This window comes from Acomys russatus, chromosome 8 (assembly GCF_903995435.1).
Source record: "Acomys russatus chromosome 8, mAcoRus1.1, whole genome shotgun sequence".
Lineage (NCBI taxonomy): Eukaryota > Metazoa > Chordata > Mammalia > Rodentia > Muridae > Acomys > Acomys russatus.
In genome coordinates, this window is record NC_067144.1 from 61,196,134 (window position 1) to 61,217,166 (window position 21,033).

Consider the following 21,033-nt stretch of genomic DNA (forward strand, 5'->3'; position numbering starts at 1 on the left):
CACATATCCAGCCTTAAAAACTTTGACCCACCATTTTTCCTGCCTACAAGATGTGCAGAGATGATAATGGAGCAGAAATTGAGGAAATGGCCAAACTTTGACCTGATATTAATGATATACCGGCAGACAGGAGCTTAGCATAACTGTAATCTGAGAGGTTTATCCCAGCAACTGAGGGAAACAGATGTAGAAACTCATAGCCAAACATTGGGAGGAGCTTGGGGAGGGATGACTGAAGGAGCCAGAAGGGTCAAGGACACAACAACAACAACAAAAAACCTTCATAATCAACTTACCTGGGCTCATAAAGGCTCATAGAGACTACACTGCCAATCAGAGGGCATGCATGTGACAGACCTAGGCTCCCTGCATGTAAAAAAATAGTTGTTCATCTTGGTCTTCATAAAGCAGAAGCAAGGGCTGTCTCTGACTCTGTTGCCTTCCTTTGGATCCTTTTGCACTAATTGGAGTGCCTTGTCTAGCCTCAATAGAAGATGATGTGCCTAGTCATACTGCAACTTGATAAGCTAAGGCAGATTATTAGCCAAGGGAGCATTCCCCTTTTATGAGGAGAAAAGAAAGGAGTGGAGGAGGAGAGCACATGAGAGGGAGGGACTCAGGGGAGAGGAGGGAGGGGAAAGTGCAATTGGGATGTAAAGTAAGTGAATCAATTACTGAAAGAGAAGAAGACGTTTTATACTTTGGTTCTTTAGCCTTATGTTATCTCATTCATTTGTGACTACAAGGTATTCAATTTGCATAAATATGTTAAAACATGATAAATCTCTGACAAGGGATAATTAGAACAAATGTTTAGTGCATAAGCTAAGAAAAAATTTCCATTCCCTCTTTTGTCCTTACTAGGAAAAATAATTGTAAATATGAGACCATTTCATGAATTACGAATGTGCTCAATTTTTCAGTCTCACAAATTTTAAAATAATCCCCAGTTTTACTTTCTTTCCGGATGTATGAACATATACAAGTTTGGTGACAGCAAAGCAACATAGTAAAGAATTCAAGATATGATAGTAAAGCATAGAATATTTACCTACTCAAAATATTTATCAAGAACAGTTTTACAATTTTCAGGCTGCTATAGCAATTTATAGCTTATGAATAAGCTTATCCTCCGACTCTAACTTCTTGGAAATCCAACATCATGCCAGAAGTTTAAATATCTGGTGAGGGCTATCTTCTTGACTTAGAGACATGTAACTTTTAATTGTTGTCACATATAATATATATGATGTGGAATCCCACTGAAGTATTTATCAGGGCATTTATTTCACTCATGATGCCTCTTGCCACATAATTACTCTGTAAATGCCTAACTCAACATCAGTTTAGAGATTAGAATTCAATGCAAGAGAGTACAGAATGTGTTCAGATTCAATCCAATCTGTAGCAATATATTAAACAGGCACATGTGTTTATCTGGATGAAACAATGTATACATAAACATGGTACTTGATTTCAGAATATTTAAAATCATAAATTGTAAATAAAATATTTTCATGAAAGTTCTGTCTCCTTTTTATTGGTATGGACCTAGACCCTCTTCTCAGATGTAGTAAATAGGACTCACAGTCTCCTTTTTATAATATTAGGAGTAGGGACTTCTTCTGGTGTGGACTGTGGCTCCCATACACTAATCACTTCCCTGTGGCAGGGTGGCCTTGCCAGGCCACAAAGGAATAGGATACAAGCATTCCAGATGAGACTTTATAGGATAGGGTCAGATACTAGGAAGGATGGCTCCCCTTTCTGAGGGCCAGGAGACGGAGGGAGAGGGTGTGAGAGATGAGGGGAGGTATAAGAAGACAACAAGGGGCTAAAAACAGGATGTAAAGTGAACAAGTTACAATTTTAAAAAATAAAATAAAAATAAAACAGAACCTTAAGCCCCTTCCTAATTATGTATAATAATGGAATAAAATGAATTCTACAAACTTCTTTTGTTAAATGTTACAAGCATAACTTAAACAGTCACATCATGATCCCATGTATTTTTTGAAGGTTTTTATTATGTTTCTTCTTTAATGTATACATTATTATTATTATACATTAAGGAAATAAACTACATACAGAAGGAAGAACCAGGAAATAATCAAGAATTATGTAAATGTTACATTCATAATAATTTGGCTATTTGTGTTTGGCAAACTTGATTAAACATCTTTCTTATCTTATTAGGTCTAAATTTCTGAATGAAGATCAGTATCTAGCATATCTCATCTCTATTAACCTGAAACATCTATCTTGATCTAAAAACATCTTAATCCCTAACATACTAAGCTTTATTGAAAGACTAAACTATCTGGTGTTCAACCCCATCAGATGGCTGAACTCTACCAAGGCAGAGTAAGTAAGTCCTCAATAGTTCCCACCTCACAAATATGTCTGTCAGATACATTGGGCCACAAGGCTGAAGACGGTATTCCACCATATAGAGAGTGTTGGGTGACTGTCACGCAGTAAAATGTCTCGGTCATTTTTTTCATTTTTGGAAACTTCTAAGCTGTACTTCTGGTTTACTCAGGTACTTAAGTTTTATTCCTTCTCATGATCCAATTATTGGAATGTAACCCTCTTTGACTTGTAGGATATTATATACTAAGAGATGACAGTTATTAATTTCCTTTTCATCTTTATTCTCTGATAACTCAAGTGTCTATTTTTTGCATTTAGTTTCCCATGACCAATCATTCTCCATTTTGTTGCTGTTGTTGTCCATAGAGTGAAAAAACTCTTTTGGAAATCCTTTGATTGTTTAATATGATTTTTAAACTTTTACCCTTGGAAGAAGCATGAATTTCTAGTAAGAACAGATATCTATTAGTATGATTGGGGCTAATTTCAGCTTTTTCTTTAAAACTCGGTCATTTTGAAGCTCTCCAGAAGCTGTGAAATCTCCAATGTTTATGTCGTTAGCTTACTATATCACTAAAATGAACATTAACTAATTAAGAATTAAATAGTATGTGATCAAACTTTTCTTCATGCTATTGAATTTTATTTCCTATTTTTTGTTGCCTAGGGCACTGAAATATGGCCTCAGTTTTGCAATGTAAATCACCTTGCATTCAGTTATTATGCACAATTTGTTCACAATTCATTAAAAACTGATTTGCAGCAGTTTTGAGAGAGTAATTAGGGAAAGCTTATCCAAATATTATTTTCTAAACATTATTTCAGAACAATTTTTTCTTCTAAACCATCAAATGTATATCTGTTCTCCCAGAGTGCAAACTATTTTACTTTGATTATAAAGACAAGGTTTTCCTTTATTCTTGAACAACCTATCCAGCACACAACTGCCAACTCCCAAATACACAAAAATTAAAAAGTAAATATCTATGTGTGTACATATATATTTATACTACATCTAGGTTTCTTTTGGCAGTTCTTTATTGAAAAAAATTATGTAATATATTCTGATCAAAGATTTTTTTTTTTTTTTTTGTAGGTGCAGTGAACTTTATTGATGGTATTCAAGCGAGTAGGATTTCCTGGGCTCCTCCTATTATTATGGGGATCTAGGATGGAGACGGAAGGGAGATGCTCAGTGTCAGGGGGTGAGTTGGAACAGGGACACTTCAGCAGCCTAGGCTTCTCTCATTCTCTTGTATCCTTGCTGGGGTGGGTGGTACAGGGCTTCTTAATCCTTGGAGACCATGTAAGATATGAGGTCCACTGCCCTGTTGCTGTAGCTTTATTCATTGTCATACAAGAAAAACGAGTTATCATATCATTACAAAGTTATCATTGAGAGTAACGCCAGCCCCAACATCAAAGGTGAAAGAGGGGGAGTTATTGTTAAGGTCACAGGTGACCACCTGGTCCTCAGTGTATCCCAGGATGATCTTTATTGTACCCTCGGATGTCTGCTTTACTGTCTTTTTGACGCCTTCGTACTCAGCAGGTTTCTCTAGTTGGCATATCAGATCTATGGCTGCACACTGGGAGTAGGAACATAGAAGGCCGTGCCAGGGAGCTTCCCGTTCAGCTCTGAGATGACCTTACCCACAGCCTTGGCAGCACCAGTGGATGCAGGGATGATGTTCTGGGAAACCCCACAACCATCAAGATACAACTTTCCAGAAAGGCCATCCACAGTATTCTGGGGAGCAGTGATGGCATGGACTGTGGTCATGAGCCCTTCCATGATGCCAAAGTTGTCACGGATGCTGTTGGCCAGGAGTCTAACCAGTTAGTGGTGCAGGAAGCATTGCTGACAATGTTGAATGTGTTGTCATGCTTCTCGTGCCTCCCACCCATCACAAACATGGGGGCATCAGCAGAAGGGGCAGAGATGATAACCCTTTTGGCCCCACCCTTCATGTGAGCCCAAGCCTTCTCCATGGTGGTGAAGACAGCAGTAGACACCCCAACATACTCAGCATCACCCCATTTGATGTTAGCGACATCTCTTTCCTGGAAACTTGTGATGGGCTTTCTGTTCAAGCTTTGACTGTGCTCTTGAACTTGCCATGGGTTGAGTTATACTGGAACGTATAGACAATGTAGGTGAGGTCAATGAAGAGGTCATTGATGGCAACAATCTCCACTTTGCGAGATAATAAGCAAACCCTGCTAACCAGGTGCCCAATATGGCCAAATCCACTTACTCCCACCTTCACCATCGTAGCATAGCAAGGGAGGAGGCTGGCACTGCATGAGAAGATATGGCTGTCTCTAGAACAAGGAGGGGGATTTTGAGCACAGTTTTACCTTCTTAAACTCCTCCCAGATCGTTGCCACTCTTCAACTTACTTGACTTCATGACCTTTCTTTGTTTCTTTCTTTCTTAAGAAAGCAAATTAACAGGCAAACAACAAGGAAACGATGCTATCAGTCACCTCTGCCTCTTAACAATCTATCTACTTCTTCCATGTGGATCTCTGAGCCAAGAGGAAAGTGGTTAGATAAAGACATCTCATGTAATACTGACTGTTCCTAAATCTCCCAGTCTCCACACAATGTCAATTACCATCTATTCCAAGAGGAAACTTCTCTGATAAGGCTGAGTGAGGTGTTGATATCTGGGTATAGCAGTATGTTTTAGGAATCATTTTCTTGCTGTCATCTTTTAGCATAACACTAATATTCAGTTACCTCCTAGGGCCATGGCATACTTTAGACTTTTATTTTTGTAATTTGTAAGTATATGTACCTGAGGAACTGTATATGTATCTATATGTACATAGTGTCTTCATAGTCCAGAATTCCCTTGAAACTGGAGTATACAGATCTTGAGAGACGCTTGATATATATGTTTGCTGGAAAGTAAGCTGAGGTCCTCTGCAATTGCAAGTGATTTTAATTGCTGCACCAAATCTAGAGATCCTATAGCTGGCTCTCTAGGAAAAAAAAAATTAAGATTTCACTGCTTTTCTCCAAGGCCATGGTATGTATTTTGCTTTATTCCCCCTTATACACACTTTAATTGTTAATTTAAAATTTACATTGTATTTTCACATGTAATTCTAGAGAATACTTAATAACAAATTACTGTAATAATTGTGTTTTATTTGTGCTCATAATAACATTGGTTTACAGGAAACTGGGATAGAGGGGAGGACATCCTATTGGGACTCTAGATGAAAGAAGCATGGGAAAATGGCGAAGTTGAAGGATCCAGAGGATCCTAGAAACCTACAAGAAGAACATTATGAAAGGCAGATTTGGACCCAGGGGTCATGCTCAAACTATGGCACCAGCCAAGGACGATCTAGCCAATGGACAGGACATTTTCCACAATTGAGTGGAGAGTGGGGTATGACTTTCACACATACTCTGGTGCCTCATATTTGACCACGTCCCCTGAATAGGGAGACCTGGTGCCACTCAGAGGAAGGATAGCAGGCTACCAAGAAGAGACTTGATACCCTATGAGCATATACAGGGGGAGGAAGTCCCCCTCAGTCAGAGTCATAGGGGAGAGGAGTAAGGGGAAAATGGAAGGGAGGGAGGAATGGGAGGATACAAGGGATAGGATAACCACTGAGATGTAATATGAATAAATTAATACAATAAAATTAAAAAAATAACATTGGTTTATAAAAAAACGAAAATAAACTATTAAACTGAATTGAATTTTCTTCAGAAAAAGAACCTATTTTATATTAGATAAACAAAACAAATGTGTGTGTGTGTGTGTGTGTGTGTGTGTGTGTGTGTGTGTGTGTTGCTAGTATTATTAATACTAGCACTTTTACATTAAGGTATCTACTTAGGGCAACAACATTGAGATTAAATAATATTACAAGGCATTTGAATTTTAATTGGATAGTTAACGTGAAGTTGAAAGGTGGATTTTAGAAATAAATCAATTCTTAAAATATCTTCAAAAATGTTTCCATAATTGACATTATTTGGTATATATAACAAGGTCATATCTTATTTTCTGATTGTTATTAGGAAGATATATTAAAAGCCTTAAGATATACCCAGTTATACTGATGCATACTATATATGCTATGGCTTTGTTTTTATTGTTTTGTTTCTTTAACATAGTTGCATTGTTTTTACCCTAGGTCTTTTGATATCTAGTCTCAGATTTTTGGTCACCCAAGCAGTATTGCATCCAGGTTCCATCAGATATTGGCTGGTTTCTCCCACAAGAATTGTGCCACCAGTTCCCTGGCATATCTTGCAGATAGCATACCATTGTAGATCAAAGGCCTTGTGTAAGGGTAGGTGCTGACATTTCTCTTTTGTTAACATGAAGAGTATCTTCCTGTACTCTAGGTGTTAAAACATTTTGGTGAGGGCTTTGTGAAGGTACCAGGTTAACTTCATCAAGTTCAAAAGGCTGCATAGGTGTTGTCTTCAGTAAAAGACCTATAGTCTTGGCAATAGCCAGGGTTGTTTGAGCATTTCCATGGAACCTCTTTGGCAACAACTCAATCCTGAGAAGGGAAGTTTATTTTTGTCACTGGTCATCACCAGTTGGGACATTTTCTATCCAATTACTTGGCTATTTCATTTAGATAACATTCATTTATGTATATATTTTAGGAAGCTTCAACTGTATTGACCTTTCATCCTACCCTAAAATGGTCCCTAATTATAGATGTCTGTCAGTGTATTCTCTTCCTTGACGTCCTTCCCCCTCCTTATTTAGCCCACCTGTTCTACCCCCATCATCCATAACCATCTATTCTATTTCCATTTCCCAATAAGGACTATCCCTCAACTCCCTTTTCAATACCTAATCTCTAATGTTTTATGGATTATAAATTTTTAAAAACCAATCACTGTAGCATTTGACCTTTTCAAAAACCTACTTTATTTGGGTTTTTTTTTTTTTTTTTTATGCCTCTTTCTCCCTTCTAACCCACCTACCCTAGATAGGAGAGATAAAAGGTTAATAAGAACGATAGAATAGAACTTTTTAGACTCAGTTCCTTGGTGAGATCTTATCAGGATTCCAGCGGACCCATTAAACAACAGACCCACAATCCAGCAAAAGAGACTACAACTGCAGCAGCAGTAATTTATGTTCTCTGGAGTATTTCTCTCTAGGAGCACCTCAAAGCAGAGTGATGAACAGCCAAGTGAAGCAAAACGATGAAAAAGCAATTGATCTTTCTTATTTGGATTATTTTTACTCTCCCATAGTCCATACAGGATTTTTTTTTTTTTTTTTTTTTTTATTTATTTTTTTTTTCATTTGTAAATTTTATTTTATTTTTAATTAATTTATTCTTGTTACATCTCAATGTTTATCCCATCCCTTGTATCCTCCCATTCCTCCCCCCCCCCATTTTCCCATTCTTCCCCTCCCCTATGACTGTTCTTGAGGGGGATTACGTCCCCCTATATATTCTCATAGGGTATCAAGTCTCTTCTTGGCTACTTGCTGTCCTTCCTCTGAGTGCCACCAGGTCTCCCCCTCCAGGGGACATGGTCAAATGTGAGGCACCAGAGTACGTGAGAAAGTTGTATCACACTCTCCACTCAACTGTGGAGAATATTCTGACCATTGGCTAGATCTGGGAAGGGGTTTAAAGTTTACCTCCTGTATTGTCCTTGGCTGGTGCCTTAGTTTGAGTGGGACCCCTGGGCCCAAATCTGCCTATCATATTGTTCTACTTGTAGATTTCTAGGACCCTCTGGATCTCATGTCTCCAGAAGGGGCAGTTCCTTTCTAATGGAAGAGTATCATGCATCTCTCATAACGTCTATTTTCAGTAGACAAACAGCACAAACCCTCACACAAGGTACTTTCAATTCACTTAACACCCAATATCCACATGGACGTATTATTTACCACAATACTCTTTCTGGGACTGAATATATTACTCATGATTATTTTTGTCTAGTTTCATATTGCTGCATTCTAAACTCATGGCTTCTTTTTTTTAAATATCTGAGTAATATTCCATTTGTCCATTGTGTACATGAGAAATGTTTTATTTATTCATTTTTTGTTGAGAAGTATCTAAATATTTTCCAGTTTCTGGCTTTTATAAATAAAGTAGCGATGACCATCACTGAGCAAGGGTACCTGTGTTAGTTTGAAGCATCTTTTGAGTATATGTCAAAGAGTGGCGTAGCTAGATCTTAAAGTAGATAAATTCCTATCTTCACAAAGAACCATCATATTGATTTTCACAGTGGCTATACAAGTTTGCATTCCCACCAGCAATGTATGAGTGTTCTTTTCAGTTCACTTCCTCACAAGAATGAGCTGTGACTTACTCTGTTGATCTCAGCTATTTGACAGGTGTAACATGAAATCCCAAAGTAGTTTTGATTTGCATTTCTCTGATGACTAAGGATGCTGAGTATTTCTTTTTGTCCAACATAATATTTTTTGATTATTTGGGATTTTTTTTGATTATTTGGGAATTTCACATAAAGTACTCTGATCACACTCACTTTCTAGTCCTCCCAGATCTGCCGTTGCATGCTTGTGACCTCCTCACTAAAAAATTAGAAGAATGAAAGAAAAGAAAAATTCACCAAGCTCAATTTGTGTTTTCCACATACTCACTGGAACATGGTCAAATTCACAGTGGCCAGCCTCTGAACCAAACCTTTACCAGCCCCAAGTCAAACCAGAAATCATCAACTGTGAAGACGTACACATTACCATCCCTATCACAAATTTTAAGAGTTTTCATCAATGATTTCCTGTCTAGACCATTTCTTCCTCTCCTTCTCCTTCTCCTTCTCTTCCTTCTTCTTCTTCTTCTTTTTTTTTTTTTTTTCTTCTTCTTCTTCTTCTTCTTCTTCTTCTTCTTCTTCTTCTTCTTCTTCTTCTTCTTCTTCTTCCTCTTCTTCTTCTTCTTTTTGATATGTGGAAGGGAGAGGGTGTCACAGAAGCATACTATATCTCAGATTCTCAACTGTGAGCCTGTAATAATCAATACCACTACAAAAAAAGATTTCTCACCCTACACAAGTAACAGCAGCAAGGATCCTGGACTTTTACTAGGATTCTGAAACAGCATTGACAATCAACATCAAGATGGCCTTCAGCAGCAGTATGGACTATGGACTCAGCATGATCTCTAGTTGCAGAACAGACAGCTGACATCAACATAGGCCTCAACCTCAGATTGGACCATTGACACTCTCATGACCTTGGAGGCAGCACAAGCTAAGGACATTAACACGGCATGTGGTGTAACACCAGCCATGGACACTGAAACATTTTCTTAACTATGTCTCGGGTGTTTGAGTTTACTCCTTTGAGATGTACCTCCTCTAATAGGACTGTGCTTCCTAATCCTTCTCAAACTTTCCTAAGAACTTGAAACCTGTATTTAAGTACATGAGCCTGTGAGGGGTATTCATACCAACTACCACAGTCACAAACAACTATGTCTATTTATTGACAAAGCACCATGTTTTGTGTAGAGGAACATTACATATACAATCAATTAACGTGAACATTCTAGTAACCTGAAATAATATTAGAACAATGAAAATTTAACAGTATCTATTAGAGGCACAGAAAAGACACAAATCAATGTCTTTTAAAATCTGTGCAGGATCATTCATTTTTCTAATGAATGTGAAACTTAGATACTTTAAAAATAGTAGGTGAATTTGTGCCTAATAAAATTTTCTATCCATATACTGTGGACTTCTGTTTATAATCCCATCTAATCTTGCATTTATTTGTGTAATATGAAGATGATATTAATTTTAAATTGAAATCTAATTTTATTAATTTTAGCACTTAATTTGAAGCTCATAAATAATTGTTTTACAGTAATGAGTCAATACTTTTTATGTTCTCTTTTAACTATAATGACACTTTAGAAAAGAGAGACTATGCCATTTGTAAGCTCTGTGCATGTCTAAGTTACCTTGGAGAAAAATGTGAGAGTAGGCACACTAAAGAAAAATGTCCTTGTTTCAATGTTTCTTTACTGAGTAATAATTGAGACATTCATCTGAATTCCCAAGGGTGGAGGGCAAACTTATGTTGAAGATTCTACAAGGCCAAATGGTTGATTAGAATTTTGTCATTGCAGAGAATTGAAAAGTAGCAGATTCAGGTCTTCATCATAATGGGCTCTCTGTAGTTCCTATTCATAGCCATTTCTTCACCTCTGTAACTGAGTTGACATTCTTTGACTATTCTTAGTGAAGGCAAGCTTCCACCATCCAAGAATAATAGTGTCATTGGATTGTATGTGGATTCTATAGCAAAGCCTTCCTCACTGGCTACCGCACACTGAAATGATGTTCAGTGCCAGTATTTTAGTAAACAATTGAATTTATGATTTTCCTTTATTCTATAACTATAAAGATTAATGCAGTCATTTCTAGAATGAGCTATGGCATTACGGAAAACATGAATCCTGGTCAGACGCCCTCATATTTAGGAGAGAAGATAATAACTCCTATTTCCTTTGAAGTAAGAGCTGTGTTTACCTTGATAGCATCTGTAACACCTGAAAGTAATGTATACAAAATGGAAATGATGTGAAAATATGGAGTGGCAAACTAATACTCAATTTTCAGTCTTTACACAAGCCTATCAATTTAGAACTCAAATTTCTATATCTGTAAAAAAATGAATATTTTTGAAGAGATGGCTAAACAACTTGAATTCAGAAAACAACCTGGCTTCCTCATTTATATGTAGAGCTGCCAGATAATAAATATAATACTGATAAGTGGGAGATTCATATAAGAATCTCATCTTTTAAGAACTAATCTTTGATTCTAAAATGAAAGTGTAGCATTTTCAATGAAATGTGGTTTCTTCAATATTTAGAATTCAATATCTTAAGAGCTGAGTGCAAAAAGGAGCTTAATTGCCAGGAGGACAAAGTCAAAACAGAAATTGGAAGGGAATAAAATACTTAGCTCATGCATTTTCTTCTAAATTTAATTTTGATGAATTCTCTTGTGATGATTTTCTTCAAGCCCTGAGGTATTTTTTCTCCCTTCTAATTCATAAAATCATTAATATTTCCTAGGTCATATAAAATGATATGAAAATATAAATTATCTATGATATTGAGAGAAAAGTTACAAGTAATTAAAACATAATATTGTAGAATACATAAATAATTTTGTAATATAACTATATAGTTGTATAAGAAATTCTGTCCAACATTCAAATGTTCAGCCTATCTTCAAACATTCAGATAAAATTATTGACTTTTAGTATGTCTCTGTTTCCTTGAACTTTATTTGCTTCCTGAATTCTTAAAAAAAATCAACCAGTGAGAATGTCCACACCTTAAAATAAGTTTGATTGTGGATATTTCTAAAGGACTTTTTATTGTTATTATTATTTATATATCTTAAGTCTTATTAAAGGCACTAATGCTATGTTGACATAATTGAATTTTTGATACAAAATAAAAAATGAAATTGACTGAACAAGACCTAAACATTGACTTTAATTATGGGGTAGAATTGAGAAGATATTTAGTTTTTATCTCTATATGCTGTATGTATGAAAAGACCAATGTATCTTTGACCATATAAGGAGTTTCTAAAGGAATTGTAATTTGAAAAGTTTTAGTGGTTAAAAAAACACACTCAATAGCCCCAGATGTGTACTCAAGGCAATGAGACAATTATAATCCCCACTAAGTTTATTTTGAATCATTTTAGGAATGTAGACTTTCATGGGGAGGGAGAGTATAAACACCTGACAAAAATCTTCTGATTGGAGCAAATCACATACCACCTCAACCATCAACATCTTTTTTCGTTTTCTAAATTTAGAAGAGAAAAATGGAAAAGATTTAAAGCTTGTTCTGTGATAATTAGCAATGCAAAAAGCAATTCAAAAATCACTACTTAATGAGACTTTCAAAATGGTTGCAGTGTCTAAGACACAATCTTCTTGCATGGAGACTTCAGGCAATAAATGAGATACTAATACCATTTGAAAATGGAAATGTTGGGAAATCAGAGATCTGGACCGACAGATCGAGCAGTTGCGGAGCTGTGAGCTCATCAAAGAGAGTGAAGTGAAGGCCCTGTGCGCCAAGGCCAGAGACAAATTTATGCTGTCTAATTGAATAGAATAATCAGATCATTGTTCTTTGGTGAATAACAACTTATTGATGTACATACTTCTTTGCTCTATTCCTTCTCAAGTCTCTGATGGGATTGAGGACCAGATACTTTATTTTTACAAGTAAGCTTAGTTGTTTAGGTTTTAAGATGTACTTAGGTCTAGATAGATGTTTTAAGTTGATAGAGATAAGATATAATAGATACTGATTTATATTCAGAATTTTAGGATCACCAAGATAGCAAAGATGTTTTCTTCAAGTATGCCAAATTCAAATAGCCAAAATATTATGAATGTAACATTTTTATAATTACTGATTTCTTCTTAATGCTTCTTGCTGTATGTCGTTTATTGTATTTATGTTTAATAAGATAAATGTATAAGTAAAAAAGAAAAATAATTAAAAAACATGTCCACTGAGCATCTCAGTATGTTACTGAAGAATACACAGAGTACTTTATTGTTGTTTACTTTTTATTTTTAAAGGAATATATATCCAAATGAATCATATTTGTAAGATTTTTCTATTTTCTTGTTGAAAAACCTTGTCTTTACTAGTAAACCTACAAAGGACTCAAATTCAATTTCATCAGCTCCTCACATATTTCTTCTAGGAAGATATTCTCTGTTCCAAATAATTCTTATAATCGTTGAATATCTTCAGATATAGTCTCAAATTACAATTGGAATGTACATGTTTTTTCATTTACATAACTTTTATTAAGGAACTTTACTTGAAAGTAAAATGTGAAGGAAACCCACCTGCTATTTCAAGATTCAGTAAAATTTTGTAGATTTTAAATTATAAGCATCAGTTTGAAGAGAAACAGCAAGAACAACAAAAAAGTACCAAATCACATAGTTGAAAAGCACATATCCTCCCAGGAATGGTGATCTATAATTAATGTCAATCATCTGAGAAAGATTAGAAACTGCAGGGAGCAGCCCAAAGAAAAAGTGATTTGCACCTGTGATTGATGGAGAGCAATTCCGATTAGACTTAACAAAGAGCATGTCTCAGGTGACTGGGATGCTGAGGGCAGTGACTCAGAGCACTCTAGAGAAGTTTGAGTAAGCACAGTTTTAAAAAGAGAACAAACTTTTTTTCAAAAAAAAATATAATAAAGAAAATATTTTCCCAGTATAGTATTTTCAATTAACTAGTTTATAATATTTCTAATTTATTTATTTATTAATTCGTTCATATTACATCTCAATTTGTTATCCCATCCCTTCTATCCTCCCATTACTCCCTCCCTCCTACTTTCACCCTATTTCCCTCCCCTATGACCGTACTGAGGGGAACCTCTTCCCCCTGTGTATTATCATAGGTTATAAAGTCTCTTCTTGGTAGCCTGTTATCCTTCCCCTGAGCACCACTGGGCCTCCCCATAAAGGGAACATGGTCAAATATGGGCAACCAGAGTTCATGTAAAAGTCAGTCCCCACTCTCCACTCATCTCTGGAGAATGTCCTGTCCATTGGCTAGATCTGGGTAGGGATTCATTGTTTATTGCACGTATTGTCCTTGGTTGGTGACATAGTTTGAACCTTCCCTGGCCATACATTTTCCTTAACTAAAGCCCAAACATTTTTCTCTCTATATTTAGTGCTCACTCTTGGCTGATGACAATTCACAAATTGGTTTAAATGTATGTGGTATTTATCAACATTGTTTTAGATAAATACTTTACTTAAATTTTCTAATGTATTTTATGTGTCTTACTGTATTTCCCCCTTCTGGCATACACACGAAGTTTTAAAAAACAATATAATAAAGATTCTTTAACATGATTGATTTTGGTATAAAATTACATCCATATTTTCTGAATTAAGGGAATATTTTAAAAATATTAAATCTCCTGGACTTGTGTGTTACCGCTGCTCTGCCGACTAGTATTAGTCTTCTGTAAACGTGTAGATATTTAAGGCGGTTCCATCATTGAGCTGGTTCATAGTTTAGGCATTTTTATTCCTCCTAATATGACATCTGATCTCCCTCAACTATTCCATGCCTTTGACTTAGGACAACCTGCTAGATATAGGACCACCACAGGCTCTATGTGTACCTGGTTTCAAAAAGGAATGAGACGTTGAATTCAAGTTATAGCTGTCTTTGGAATGGTCAGACACTATTTTGCTGATAGGAAAGTCACTGGATAGATGTATGTCCGTGAAGGCAGTAAACTATTTTTTTAATGAAACTGAAGAACGTCACATTGCTGAGGATCACGCAAGATAGAAAGTTTTGATATGCTCCTCTTTGTAATGTCCACTTACTGGCATAGTTTTAAATTTTATTTTTATTCTGAGCTCCTCAAATCTCGTTCTTCCTTCTTTACTCCAATCCCTTCTAACACCCCAACAACAGGTAGGAGAGAAAGAAAGTTAGTGGGGAGGGAGGGTGTGGTTTTCGTTAGCTGCTTCCTGATGTTCGGGGTCCTTGGGTTCCTTGGGGTAAGTCCCATCGTCATTTAAGAATATCTCCAACTTCTTCTTCTCTTCCAGCTGCATCAACAGCAACCAGGAACAGCAGGAGGAAACACCAGCAACCTTCTTCTTTCTCAGAGCCCCCAGTCTTTCTCGGTCTGGCTTTTATCATCCTGGCACAGAACACAGCCCTGCAGGAGGAAGTTGTCAGCTGACAAACATCATGTGTCCTTTCTGAAGGCAGTTATCAGCTGTGGACAAACCGGAACAGCACCCATATCCCACACTTGGGATTTTAAACAAAGAAACAAAAAAATTGTTTACATATAACCTAAAACTCCTACAAAAGTAGTCAGTCACTTTTTTCCCAAGGTTCTGAGCCACACCTATGTTCTCTTTCTCATTTCTACAGTAAACCATTAGAAGTGCCATAATTTCTTACTTCAAATAGACCTTGAAGTCACCTTATCAAGACAACCACAAATAACAAAGGCCAGCAGATAATAGCTTTGGAATCTATCCTCATGTGTTGCTCCTTCTCTGTGATCCAGACTGAGTGAGGGTGCCTTCCATCAGTCTCCACAACCTAATGTTTGCTTTTCATGTCCTCTGAATATTCCTTCTTAGTACCCCCTTTTGCCACAAAATTGCAGTTTTCATAAGCGGAGTTCATGCTTTCTCCTATTAAATATCTGTCGATATAACAAGGCTCTTCTATGTCCCATATAAAAACAGCCACATGCTCAAAAACACAACACAAAAGCACACAGTTTCTTACACTTACCTGGTATGCACAAACATGTAATTTTACATATGTTTTGTTATTATGTTTTGTTACTATGTTTAAGAAGGTAGCTCTAAGCCGGGCGTGGTGGCTCACACCTTTAATCCCAGCACCCGGGAGGCAGAGGCCAGCCTGGTCTACAAAGTGAGTCCAGGATGGTCAAGGCTACACAGAGAAACCCTGTCTCGAAAAAACAAAAACAAAAACAAAAACCAAAAAAACAAAAAAGAAGGTAGCTCTATTCCCCCCAACACACACCCAATATGATGGTTCTGTTTGAAAGCAACTTGTATTTGGCTCAGAAATACGGTGTCTGGCTTTCAATCCGAAAATTACTCCTGAGTTTTTATCATACTAAACATCTCAGTTGCCTTTGATCCACTAGCATTTTTATTCTGGTTTGAAATCACTGCTTCCACCTCAGAACTTGCACAATGGTCTTAGAAAAAATAGTTCTTTCTGAATGTAGTTTGATTCGCCCCAAACCCAAAGAAGAATCAGAAGAGAGAATTGATGACCTTCTCCTCTGATGTAAAGGGCTCAGTTAGGTCAGGTTCATTGTGTGTATTTCCCTTATCCTTTCAGATGGATTCCACACTAGAAATGTCCTCTATGCCTTAATAGATTTCTTGCAGACCATCTTGACCTGCACATCACACCCTCAGCAATAACAGTTTATGTTAAGCTTACGCCTTAGTCAGAAAGTGAATGGAAATTATATGTTTCATGAAAACATTGCAAAGTAGAATCAACCACTTTTTTAATTGTTAATGAACTTGCCATTGCTTAAGACCTAGTATGCTTAATGAATGTATACAGGGAAATAAAACACAAAATATTTTAAGACTTGAAAGGGAAAATGAAAAGCAGAAATACAAAGGACATGATCTGTTCTTGAAGTAACACTTTATTTTTCACTGTGCAGCCAGGTGGCTTGTGTGTGTCTGTCATCCCAGCAGTGTGTCTGTCATCCCAGCAGTGTGTCTGTCACCCAGCACCTAGGCGACTGAAGAAGGATTGATGTAGTTCAAGTCCAGATAAAAATTGAAGATATGAAAAATAATATTTGACTCTTCCCAAATTGCCAACTGTATCTCTGGAGGCAAAATTCTCAAGGTGAATCACGTTGTCCTTTGCCTATAGAGTCAAACAAAATCTCTTTGCTATACTAACTTGTTCTTGCCTGAAACAACTATGGCTTGAAACTTGACAGCAAATTTTCCTCACTAGAAGTAGAAACAAAAATGAACTTTGATAAACCTTGTACTCTAAATTGTTGTAATAAATTATCTTGTAAAATAGGTAAAATGAGAGTAAGGAAGAAAAAGTAATAGAGACAACAGGGATGTCTCAATTAGCTGTGTATTTGGAATTTAGGCAAATGGGTACTTGTAAAGGGATGTGCATTTGTCCTGAACACTAGCATTGGGCTCGTTATCACGTATATACAAATATTAGTGTTATTACATAAATAGCCAATCTAATGTTTTAAATCATGGCATGTATAAAATAATACAACTATGAAAATCAAATGAATACATGGAAAAAGAAAAAAGTTAAATAGAATTAAAACTAAATCGCATCCAATTCTACACTGCCTTACCAAGAGTTACTGTTACGTTGATCACACTTTGAACAAGAAGTCAGACAGTGGGAGGAGACTTTTTTCTTCCACCTGAACCTATGGGAATTAATTTGGGTTTGATGAAAATGTCTTTAATTGACAGGGAAGAATCAAGTACTCATATTACCACATTGAAGACTAGACCTCCAACATATGAGTCCTTGAAAGGAAATACAAAATGAATAAAGTAACTATTTTAATCCAGCAACTTATATCAAGAGTTATCTAAACAAAATTATTAATTTAATTATAATTATTTTCTTAAAATAGCCGGTGGCTAAAACCTTGTTCATGTTCACAAAATAACTTGCTGAGAATATTACCTATATTCTTAGTTGCTGTGACAAAGTGTCTGACAAAACCAAGCTAATGAAAGTAGTGTTCTACTTCACGTATTGAGTATACAGCCCATCTCTGCAGCCAGTGGTGGAAATAACTTGTTACGTAGTACCTTCAAGGAGGATGCCATCCCACTAGATTATCACTATACAATATTTAGTATTAGTGTCCCTATCTCAGTTAACCCTGTCTAGACACTCATAAACAAACATGATCAAAAATTCATCTCATTGGTTATTCCAGGTCCTATGAATGTGAAGGCTCACATTAACGATTGCACTTAGCTCATTTGCTTATCCTTTATTTTATTTCCATTGTTAAGTATTTTTTAATTAAAAAAATGGCTTTTCAAGTTTTTATGGAAGCTCCTAGCTTTCAAGGTATGCCATTTTGAAAAATCATATTTACAGATGTGTAGTCTTTTGATTCTACAAAGCAGCTAAGTTATATTCACCCTCCTCTCCATGTCCAGAGAAGAAGAACATAATTTTTTTTTTTTTTTTGTAATTTTATGAGCTCAGCAAATGAGGCGCACATTGCACTCTTTGGTGAGTTTCCCAGTTCTTCATTTTTATCTTCAAAATTTTCAGTTCTTATTAATTTTAAAATGTTAAGATAATTTAAACATAAATTTCATAGCTCACTTTCGACATGAATCAAAAGTGAGTTCACTTTTATCTAACTTCTCTTTATTCCATTTGGGAGTGATTTCCCTTCATTTATATCAAAGCCAATCTCTTCATTTGTGCCCTCATTTCAATATATTTCCATCTTTGGAGGCTTTGTTCCATTATTTCCTAATTTTGCCGTGCTTCTCAAATCTCTTATCCATAGACTTTACTTTAACTAAAAAGATTGCTTATGATTTTCTAGCTTTCAAAACATGTTGCTCTTGCCACAAATCTAATCTAAGATCTTCTCTCTTTCATTGTAACTGACATTAAATTTCCCCAATTGTCTTCACGTCTCTGATCTCATTACACCAAGGAACTCATAACCTAACTCCTCAGAAACTTCTGGAAGAAGCTAACTTTTCTTAGACTGATCTATATTTATAATAGTATCAAAATTACAGAATTATTTTCACTGTAGAGTTCAAATAAATTCAGATTTTTTTTAGATATCTTAAAATGCTGATTTGGGAAATTTGGGGGGAAACACTATTAAAAGTCAAATTACTGAGTTGTTTACTGTTACAGTTTTTATCTTCCTTGGCCCCATTTTTTAAAATATTGGCCTTTAGCACATGCTGTGACTTCTGTTTGGTGACATTGTTGAAGATCTGTAAGCTATTAGAAAATTTCCCAGAAGAGGATAGTAGGTCCGAAACCACTTACATTTTTTTTTCTTTTTTTCATGATATATTTTTTAAATATTTTATTTAATTTTCATTTATGTGTGTTGGTGTCGGGGTGTCAGATCTTGGAGTAACAGACAGTTGTGAGTAGAGTTTTACTCTTTAGCCTGTTGCTTCTTTGATTGATTGCCTTGCCACAGTTGTGTAAACAACAAGGCATACTGAGCATGAAATAAAACACCCATAATACTGAGCCAGAAAAGTTCATTCCTCTTTACAACTTAATTATCTCCAGCATTTTTTATTAATCTTATTTTTATGTGTATGTGGCATGCATTCTTGTATGTTTGCATGCTTGCAAAGAGGCACAAGACAGCTAAAGGCTGATGAATATAATTGTAATTGATTTTTGTGCACCTAATCATTGAAGGCAGTATCTCAATAAAACACAGAGTTGTCCAGTGTGGATTGTTTTGGTAGTTAGCCAGCTTGCTCTGTGGATAACTTTATCAATACATTCTGAAGCTGTGACTACAGGTGAAATCTGTGTTGTTCCTATATATTTGATCATACACTTTCACAATTATGTCTTGAGGATGAGAGTAACATTTGAATTCCTACTGTAACATGGCTGGGATTTTTATCTAATAAGTATATAAGTAGCATACTGTCTATTGCTATCATGTATGTAGGACCATTTAACATTTTTCTCTACAAATCAAAATATGATAGAATTGTATAAAAATAAATGTAAAACTAAGAAAGATATCAGTGTGCCATTATGTGGGCGTTCTCTTGGTTCAATATCCAAGTACTAATATTATAGGCATACACTACCATTCTTGTCCTTTATTTTATTTATTCTTATTTCATTTCATTTGTGAAAATGAGTGCTTCTAACCCTCAGTCACGAGCTCAAGCTATAGCAGCCATTCTGACAGGTGTAAGATAGAATCTCAGAGTCATTTTGATTTGCATATCCCTGATGGCTAAGGATATTAAACATTTCTTTAAGTGTTTGTTGGCCACTACAGATCCCTCTGTGAAGAATTATATGTTTATATTTGTACCCCATTTTTAATTTGAGTATTTGGTGTGCTGTTGGTAGGGGGGCATCTCTGGAATATGCTAGTAACCATGGGCAAGGGAAACTCCCAAAAATCTATAAGGGTGACACTAGCTAAGACGCCTAGCAATTGTGGGATATGAAGCTTGAACTGGCCATCTCCTGTATCCAGGCAAAATTTCCAGTGGAGGTATTGGGACCAACCCACCAATGACTGGTCCAGCTTGAGACTTTTGACATGAGAGGGACCTCATCCCTCTCACTTCTAATGATATTTTGCTATACTTACAGACAGGCGCCAAGAATAATTGTCATCACTAAAGTTTCACCCAGTAACTAACGGAAAGAGATGCAGAGATCCACATTCAAAGATTAGGCAGAGCTTGGGGAATCCTCCTAAAAAATGGGGGAGAAATGATTGTAGGAGCCAAGAGGGATCAGGGACACCACAATAAAACCTGCAGAATCAAGTAACCTGAACCCATAGTAGCTCACAGGGACTGAACTGCCAACCAGACTCCATGCATGAGATGACTAAGGCACTCTGCACTTATGTTACTGGGGAGCAGGGGCTGTCTTTGAGTCTGTTGCCTGCCTTTGGGATCTTTTGTCACAACTGGCCTGCTTCATCTGGCTTCAATAGGAGAAGGTGTGTATAGTCTTACTGCAGCTTGATATGCTAAGGCTGGTTGACATCCCTGGGAAACTTCCCTGTTCCAAAGAGAAGTGGAGGACAAGTGGATGGGATAAGGGGAGGTGGAGGGAAAGGACTCGGAAGAGAGAAGGGAGAGGAAACAGAGGTCACAATGTAATTAAGTAAATGAATTAGTTAATAAAAGATAGCTATGTCAATAAGTGTTCCTCATACATATAAGAAAATAAAAGAGTGCAGCATTTTTTTTTTCACAGACATTCACCAAACCAGGACTGATGCACTTTGGAACAATGTTACACAATGTATGGTTCGCATGCTATATCCCTTGCAAAT